The following is a 9748-nucleotide window of genomic DNA, read 5'->3' as shown; positions in this document are numbered from 1 at the left end:
GTGTGAGTGTGCCTGTGTGAGAGTGCACTGCTGTGTGTGAGTGCGTGTGTGAGTGTGCAGGTGTGTGAGTGTGCCTGGGTGTGTGGATGTGTGTGAGTGGGCCTGTGGGAGAGCGTGCGGGGTGTGTGTGTGAGCGTGTGGGCTGGTGAAGGGGCAGGGAGAGATGGTAACCCCGCGTGTGGGATCAGAGCCGAGGACAGTCAGCTTGGTGAATGATTTAGTGGAACTCGTCGGTTTCTGGGAATGTGTCTTAAGTAGATGTGGCAATCCATGCTCTCCTTGAAAATCTGGGCTTAAAGGCCCAGAAGCAGCGTGCTATCAAACTTCTGGGTTTAGACTCTTCCCACGTCCTCACCCCAGTTCGGTCTTCCTGTCCAGACTCTGTTTTTAGGCTCTCCGCGTGGGCACTGGGTACAAATGATCCTTGTGGATGTGGGCATCTGGGCAGCTGCTGAAACTTCCGCCTCCCCTGCTGTGATTCTCAGTGGAAAGAGCAGTGGGCCACTCCCAGCCCCTGGAGGCCCCCAGCGGGCTCTCTGGTTTGCAGGGGAGGAAGGCTTTGTACTGGGTGAAAGGGCGGAGAGAGCCCTGGGTCCCTGAGCTCTGCCCGCCTCTTCCCTGGGGTGACTGATGTTCTTGGGGAGCCTGCCACAGCCTCCAGGCTCCCGGGAGAGGGTGGCACTCAGGGACCGGGAAGGGTGCAGAGGGCAGCTCCTCAGTGGTTCCCAAACTGGGCGAGCATGAGCTGATTTCAGAAGCAGATGACCGGAGTCATTTCCAAGATGTGCAAACTTATCACTTCCGGAAGTGGGTCCCAGTGTGGGTATTTCCAAGCAGCTCCCCCAGGGAGAGGGAGGCAACCATGAATGTATCTTGAGGTTTTTCTGAGGTTTAACCTGGCTCACCAGGGGAGGAAAGGATGGACTTGGGGCAGGAACTTGTCTTTTAAAAAGTGCTTTTTTAGGCTTGTGCCCTGCTACATGGCTTCTGGGGTGAGACTTTGTTACTCCTACTCATTGATTGGGTTTCTGTTTATACTTTGCTGCCTTGGCTGACCTCATATCCCAGCTCAGCTGTCCCTTCTGTTTGGTGTCATAGCATTCTGGCATTTTTCTGTAAAATCCCTAACTTATTGAATTATTTACTCTTAATTTATATATTCCCAGGGCCTGGCAGAGAAGTATCAATTAAGATTTTTCCAGAGATTAAGTGGTGGGGGGATGGGAAGAACCCAAGCACAGAGGACCAGAAAGGAAGTAGATGCATAGACATAAGTCAAGGACCAATGATTGACACCTGAAAGGCTTCCCTTATTTTCAGGATTTTACTCACAATATCATCATTGCCACATGTATCAGTCAGTGATTGCCACAGTAATGTTGTGTAATAAGCTACCCCAGAACTCAACAGCTCAGAGCAACAAGCATTTACCCTTACATTCATGGGTTGACTGCAACTTGTGTGGGCCAACCTGGACTTTTACCTTCAGTTTGTAATCTGAGCTCAAGTTCATCCTCATTCTGACTCTCAGACTGCGAGGGTAGTGGCTACCTGGGGTGTGTTCTTCTCCTGGCAGAGATCAGAGGCCTCCAGGACCAGCCACCCCATGAGGGCATGTGGAAAGCCTCTGCATGCATCACGACCACAAGCATCCCATTGACCAAAGAAAGACACACAGCCAAGCTCAGTCTCAATGGGGCAGGACAGCACACTTCACCCACCCCTTGAAGGGAGAAGAGTGAGTCTTTTCGGAACAATAATTTGAACTATCAAATAATTTAATTCTATCATCTTAACGTTTTGATGATTCCTTGCTAAGGAAGAATCACAGTAACAATATTTAAAGTTTGCGGAGTCATTATTAGTGTCAAATATAAGTTCTGTGGACTCTAGATACATTTTCTCATGTAATCCTCCTGAAAATCCTATGAAGTGGTGCAGTGTTCATGAGACTTGCCTGAGTCACAAGCTGGAAGAAACAGATGAGGCCCAGCACTTCTGATTTCCAAGCTTAGGTCCTAATACTACCCAGCGGTTCCCTCTCTTTCTTTTTCAAGAGTGGTTCTGAAGGGAAAGAGTGAAAAAACAAACAAAACAAAAAAACAAAACAAAAAACAGGTTCTGAGGTGGAGGCTGGGGGCATTCCTGAAGCCCAGATGGGGAGGCTGGGGAAGCCAAAGGCAAGCTCTCCTGGTTTCATTTTTGAGCTAATCCAGAATGAATGTGTACATTTCCAAAACAACTAATGGCCATTACCAAAAATGTAGGCCATGGCAGATGGCAGGTGCTGAGATGTTTAACTAGTCCCACCTCCTCATTTTACAGATGAGGAATTAGAGTCTGAATGGGGGAAGTAACTTGCCCAGGACATATGGCTCATTCATGGCAGACCTCGATGAAAACTAGATTCGCAGTGCCAGATCCAGCACTCTATTCCTGCTTGCTCAGTGGGAGCCATGAAGGTGGCGCTGGGTCACACTGCCCCAGGAGGTTTTCCTGGGTAATTGATCATGACAGAACATGCAACTGATTCTACAGAAGCAGTTGAAACATTTGCATAGGTATGTCCAACAAGGCCACTTGGCATCTCATAAGCACCACTTTGATGATTTTTATTTAACATGCTACCACCTGGCATTTGTGTGGTCCTACCAATTACTTAGTGGTGGTGATGTAAATATTAACTGTTGGCTGATCTGTTTTAGTTTGAGAGTGAAAAAATGCAAATCCAAATGAATAATAGGTTTAGAGAGGCAAAATTATCTAGAAATATGGTCTGTGGTTAATATTTTAACATATTTGATATTTGTTATTTTCTGTGTGAAGAGTGAGATAGTTGGGTGGGTTTTAGTTGTGGCTTTTAAGGGCAAAGAGGATATAGGGGAAAATAAAAGGAACAAGTATGTAAAGCTTTGCAAACCTGCATAGGTGGCAAAGTTAAGGTTACGTAAAAATAGGGGATTAGGAAAGAGGCTGAGTGTAGTGGCTCACACCTGTAATCCCAGCAATTTCGGAGGCTGAGGCAGGCAGATCACCTGAGGTCAGGAGTTCGAGACCAGCCTGGCCAACATAGTGAAACCGATCTCTACTACAAATATACAAATTACCTGGGTGGGTGGCACGTGCCTGTAATTCCAGCACTTTGGGAGACTGAGGTAGGCAGATCACTTGAGGTCAGAAGTTGGAGGCCAACCTGGCCAACATGGTGAAACCCCATCTCTACCAAAAATGCAAAAATTAGCCGGCCGTGGTAGTGCACACCTGTAATCCCAGCTACTCAGGAGGCTGAGGCAGGAGAATCACTTGAACCTGGGAGGCAGAGGTTGTGGTAAGCTAAAATCGCGCCACTGCACTCCAGCCTGGGCAACAGAGTGAGTGGACTCTGTCTCAAAAAAAAAAAAAAAAAAAAAGGATTAGGAAAGAAATAGTAAAAACGGCATTGAATGTGTGTTAAAAAATCACCCACTTGTAACACAAATCAGGTTCATTAGATTCATCAAAACCTGCTCTGGAAAGTAGCAGTTCTTCTTAATCACAGTTTTTATATTTATTTAAATTTAATTTATGTATTTAAATTTTTTTGAGAGAGTCTTGTTATGTTGCCCAGGTTGATCTTGAACTCCTGACTTCAAGTGATCCTCCTGCCTTGTCCTCCCAAAGTGGTGGGATTACAGGTGTCAGCCACCATGCCCGGCCCTACTTTAAAAAATCTTAATCATGGTTTCTGACTCTTCTGGAAGCAGTGCTGTGGTATCTTGAGGTTCTGGTACAGAGTTTTGATCATGTCTCGTATTCACCACTGTGTTCTAAGCAATAGGGTCTGTTCCACAATAATTGATTAACATATGTTTGTAGAATGAGAGTTTCCTCCTCAGATTAGGATGCAGAAGATCACCTGTGTCATAAAAACTAGAAAGAAAAACTTACAAACATGAAAAAAATAGTGTATTTTAAAAATCTATCTAAAAGACTGCAAAGAAGTCTAAAGGAATACATTTTCAGAGAGAGACAAATGATTCCTACAAGAACTGAGATCAGCAAGCCTTTTCCTCTCTTGGGAAAGAGGTAAGTTGGTAAGTCTGAGGACATCAGACAGAGGCAATTTCTAAGAGTAAGAAGGAACCAGCTAAAGGCAAGCTCTGCATGTTTAAAGGCCATGTGTTCTAATCATATGGACAGAGTCAGGAGCAGGCTCAAAAGCAGCTGGCTGCTCCTTGTCTACTCCTTTATTCTCCTGGGATTCCTCAGTGCATGGTGTATGGAAAACTGAGGGATGGTTGGGGGTAGGGAGAGAGAAAGAGAGAGAGAGGAGAGAGAAATACTAAAGAAGGGTTTAGAGAAATGTATAGCCTTAAATATAAGTCAGTAAGAAAGTTTAAAAATCAAATTTTCAAGCTTTCATCTCAAAAATGTTGACTTTATATTTCTAGCTTTAAATAGAAGTAAATAAGAGAGTTTAAAAATCAATTTTAAGCTTTCATCTCAAAAAACGTAAAAGTAAGAGAACATGGAAACAAAAGAAAGGAAGGAAGGAAATAATAAAGGTAAAGTCAGAAATCTATGAAATAGAAGATAGACGTATAGTTGAGAAAACAATGAAGTCCAATGCTGGACATTTTGGCAATATTCATACATTGATGTACTTCTAGCAAGATTGAGCATGACAAGAAAGAGAGGAAGTACAATCATCATGATTAGGAATGAAAAAGGAAGAAACCACTCCAGATTCCTACATTGAATGGATAATAAATTATTATGATACGATGTATAGATTTTTATAATGAATTTGACAGAACAGATAAAGTGGACAAATCATTGAGAAAGACAACTTATCAAACTTGACACAGAAAAGATGTAAAACACTTGTGGAATTAAAGAACATTTCATTTTATACAGTTGTGTACTTTTTCTAGAGTTTTGACCCAGCTCTTACTGGTTGGAAACATAATGTCTTTTACACTTGAATTTTCCCTTATGTTGTCTCCACACTCCTCATTGGAAGGCTTTTGACCATTCAGGCATTTCTGGTGTGGTTGTGGATCTTTGGAATACATGTTTTGGAGCCTCATCTTCTGTCAATACATTGAGTGGTTTGAGCATCAACATAACCTTTCCACAGTACTCCACTGATATGACCAGGTAGTTAATGAGAGAGGGAAGTGAAATTTCTCAGAGTTCTCTAATATTCCTGGATCTGTGGTTTAAAGTCTTTCATTATTTGTGGAAAATTCTCAGCTATTTTCATTTCAAATATCTCTTTTGCCCTCTTTTCTCTCTTTTCTCCTTCTAGGATTGTAGTTATTTGTGTGTAAGTCCACTTGGTATTGTCCCACAATTCTTCAGTGTCCTGCTCTTTTTATTTTCTCACATTTTTTGTTCTCCTTGTTTGACAGTTGGGTAGTTTCTTTTGATCTATCTTCAAATTCAGTGATTCTTTCCTTAGCCATGTCACCTCTACTGATAGGTCTGGCAAAGGCACTCTTCATTTATGTTACCATGGGTTTAAAAAAAAATGTTGCATTTTCTTTGGGGTCTTACAATTTTCTTTTCTTCTATTTTGAAAGTCCCCACCTGTTCACATATGAAAGTTTTGACTTGTTAATCATATGCATTTTACATTTCCTACCTGATAATAACAATATCTGGGTCATCTCTGCACCTGTTTTTGTTGATTTCCTTGTCTCTTAGAAGATAATTGCTTCTTTTTGCCTTTTTTTTTTTTTGTCTCAGAATTTTTGTGTTATTGCTAGACATCATGTAAAGAACAATAGAGACTGAGGTAAAAGTATTATGCCTGGAGTGGGCAAACCTTTTCTCCTATACTGTTAGCATGGGGTTGAGTCACTCTGGTCAGAAGTTCAGCTGGGTTTGGGTTTTCTTGTTGGTCTGGTTATGTTCAGTGTACTCCCATCCTCACTGAATTCTTCTAGTTCTACGTTCTACTTATGGAGGAGTCTGGGATTCTGGAGGGATTTTCTCAGTGTTCCTGCTCCATATTCAGCTATAGACCTTCTCTGTGTGCCTCTGTTACAGACAAGAGTCTTTCTCTATGCTCATGGCCCTCTCGCAAGAGTAGACTCTTGTTTCTTGTTACTCGGTTCTTGGTAGCCTGGTGATTGGAGTGATTGGGTTCTCTGTTGTCCTGGCCAAGCCTCAGCCTTGGGTGGGCCTGTGTGTCAATGTCATTAATCTGTGACTTTCAAAGTGATGGTGTCCCTCCTGCCCATGGTGGTCAAACACCTTGTGTCTTTGGCTGGACTTTTGTGGAAGAGGCTTTGAATAGTATTGGTATAGGATTGTGGGCCCATTTCCTACCCCAGGGGTTGAGGCTTTTTATTTTTACTCTTCTCCTAGCCCTAGTGGGTCCTCTCTTGGTGCTTTATGGAAGATAGCCCTTACCTTGCCTCCTCCAGAGGCTTAAGACTGTTTTTTTCCTAATGGAGTAGGGTCCAGGTGGGGTTCATGCCTTTCCTGCATCTGCTCCTTTTCTCAAGGTCTGTGCCATCGTTCTCATCTCCTGCCCAACTCCTGACCTTTCTTGTAAGTATTTGCTGGAACTCTGTGGAAAAGAGACTTTAACTGGGTGCAGACCCCCCTTGTGTCTGCTAAGGTTCTATATTCTCATGCAAGCCCACACTCAAACATTTGCAACTTCTTAGAATTGCAGCTGAGTCCTTACCTGCCTCTGTGATGCTCAGCACCTCCTCCTGTCGTGTGCCACAGGTGGGTGGGTGTTTGTGTTCTGCATTGGAGCTGCCCTCATTTCTTTGGGTTTCAGGATACTTGGTTGCCCATACCCTCAGATCTCTGATTGGTCCAGCAAGGTGATGATTTTGTAATTTGTCTGCCTTTCATCATTAGGATAGGGGTGATGCTTTTTTTCTAGCTTTCTATATAGCCTAGGTGGAAGAGGAGCACCATAGGTTTTCTCTATTCAATTTTTGTCTGTCTTTGGGATTTTCCTCTAAATATTTCTGAAAATAATCTTGAATTTCTGAAAATAATCTTGATTTCTTCCCAAGTTTGATTTCTAATGCAGGGGAAGTAGTTTTGATTTGCAATGCTGGGGCTAATGGAGTTGGCAGAACAGCTTCAGGTTTGCAGGCCCTCTGATTCTCTGTGCTGAAGAGAGAAAGGTTCACATGGTTGGGTTGAATTTTTGAAAATTTACAGCAAATTGAACCTAGTAATAAAAGGACTTAGGATAATCCTTTTTTATTATGTGTAGGGTTTAATTTCTTTTAAACCCTATTGATTGGCTTGACCTATTTTATTTCCTCACTGTGACAAGATCTGATTAGCAAATATCTGAAATTGTTCTCGTTCATGCCAGTCCCTATATCTTGCAAAATACTTTTATTTTTATTTTCTAAATATGTCCTCTTGGAGCTATAGATATTCTGGGAAACCTAGACCAAAATTAACTACCCAGAAATCAGAATCCATTGAGGCCTCACTGACCTAGCTATTCCGGAATTCCAAAGCTATGGTTCGTGGGGTTTTTTTTTTTTTTTCCCCTCTTTCTTTCTTTCTTTTTTTTTTAGACGAGTCTCCCTCTGTCGCCAGGCTGGAGTGCAATGGTGCGATCTCAGCTCACTGCAACCTCCGCCTCCTGGGTTCAAGCAATTCTGCCTCAGTCTCCCAAGTAGCTGGGACTACAGGCACGTGTCACCAGGCCTGCCTAATTTTTGTATTTTTAGTAGAGACAGGGTTGCACCATGTTGCCCAGGAAGGTCTCTGTCTCTTGACCTCATGATCCACCCACCTCAGCCTCCAAAGTGCTGGGATTACAGGCGTGAACCACTGCCTTGCAATTCTCCTTGCAATTCTCTCTGCTTGCAATGTTTTCTCTGTCGCAAAGCACAGACTACTTCACTGTATCTTCAAGCAGGGAGTGCAAGAGGGGAACATTGCCCAGCAATGCTCATGTACTGATGGCAGCCTCAGATCCTCTGATCCTCTTGTAAAACACAGCCTTGATGAACCTTGCTCAAGTCTAAATTTCACGGCCACAGGAGTCATTTCCAGAACTGACTATTTAGAATGGCAATTAATTTGTGATTAATTAACTCTAGTGTTAACCACCTGTTAGGCTTGGCAATGATGCTTGAAGTTTAAAGAGAGGGAGAGAAAAGGAGAAGGAAGAGGGTTTATCCAGGCAAATGACAAAAATATAGCTGGAGGACTCACAAAGGTAAATACGAAGAATTTGTTTGCGCAGGAGTATTTCATATCACCACTCTGTGAAAGGATCCTTCATTTAAACTAATGCCCATAGTTAAAAGTGGCAAAACAAGCTTCTTTTGTTTGACTAGGTCTTGGTTTCAATTAGCAGTATTATTAAGAGCTGAGCAACGCTCTTCATTAGGCAGCGAGACTCATTAATAACACCATTCATTGGTCTAGGGGTTCCTCTGGGAGGGGACAGACTTTGCAGCATGTACATTCTCATCCAAATGGGTCACGAGTACCCTATGTGGTCTGACAGCGCTGGAGGACATGGTTCTGGGTAGGGAGGGGTCAGACCTCACCCCCAGCTCCTGAAGAGTGCAGAGGAAAGGGGCTAGCCCAAGACGGAGGTGATGAGATGACAGCTATGGCTCTTTACTACCCAAAGGGCTTGAGATGATGTCTGTTCCTGAGACTAAGATGTCTTGTTGCTCATTCATCTGACATTGTCAGTAAGTGAGGAGCTCCTCAGTATGAACGGTCTAGATGGGGGTCAGAAAATGATAACCAGGGACCAAATCTGGCCCACTTCCCAACTTTGTAAATAAAGTTTTATTGGGAACACGGCCACACTTATTTACATAGTATTGTTTATGGCTGTTTTCATTTAGCCCACAGAGAAAGAGCTTGCCAATTCCTGTTCCGGATCATGGAAGCAGCAAAACATTGTCATGATTTCAGGGGGAAATATTTCCAGAATGCACTGTCTATGTTGTCTGTTTTTAAGGTGAGAATACATGAGTAATAATTTGACTTATGAGAAAAACCGCAGCCACTGGGCATTCAGTGTAGGGACAAATATCTTCACACCAGCAGGAGTCCTGAGGACATGATTGTGTGCTGTTTCCAATGACAGTCTTAAGTCACCAAGATAATCATTTTGACCTGTTTTTGCTTGTTTTAATATTGTTTTTCTTACCATCAGGCTGTTAGCATTGATGCTGTTGTTACTCACACCTGCCTCTGACTGTCCTAACTTCTGTTAGAGGACTGATACAATGCTTCTAACCACAGCTGTTTAAGAAAAAAGAAAATCATCCTGAGGAAACTATGTCTAAAGTCAGTGGGAAAAGGCTGCTTCTGATCTGTTTATTCCAGGGCCCACTGTGAGGGCTGTTGTGGCAACTATCTCACTGAGTCAGTGTCAGTGAAGGATGACTTTGTGCAGGGTCTGCTGTCTGCATCTGTCCTGGGTCTCACTGTCTAGTGGGGGAGCCAGTCACTTACCTCTCCCATGGATGCATCTTAAATACAGACTCAGGAGCAGGCTCTAGAAAGGAGCATGGTTCTCCCTGAGTGGGGAACTGAGGAATCTGCCCATGCCTGGAAGGCTTCTGTGGGCAGCAGGGAGCGGGAGGAATTGCCTTAAGGAGGAGGCTGGGCTGAGGGTGAGCAGCCATCTGCAGGGCCGTGTGGTGGGGGGAGGTCAATGGGGAGTGGAGGCCCTCATTCCTGCAGGGCTGTGTGGTTCAGCGGGCATGGGGAGTGGAGGCCTTCATGCTTGCAGGGCTGTGTGGTG

Source organism: Piliocolobus tephrosceles, chromosome 11 (assembly GCF_002776525.5).
Source record: "Piliocolobus tephrosceles isolate RC106 chromosome 11, ASM277652v3, whole genome shotgun sequence".
NCBI classification, from domain to species: Eukaryota; Metazoa; Chordata; class Mammalia; order Primates; family Cercopithecidae; genus Piliocolobus; species Piliocolobus tephrosceles.
Note: the sequence above shows the minus strand (reverse complement) of the source record.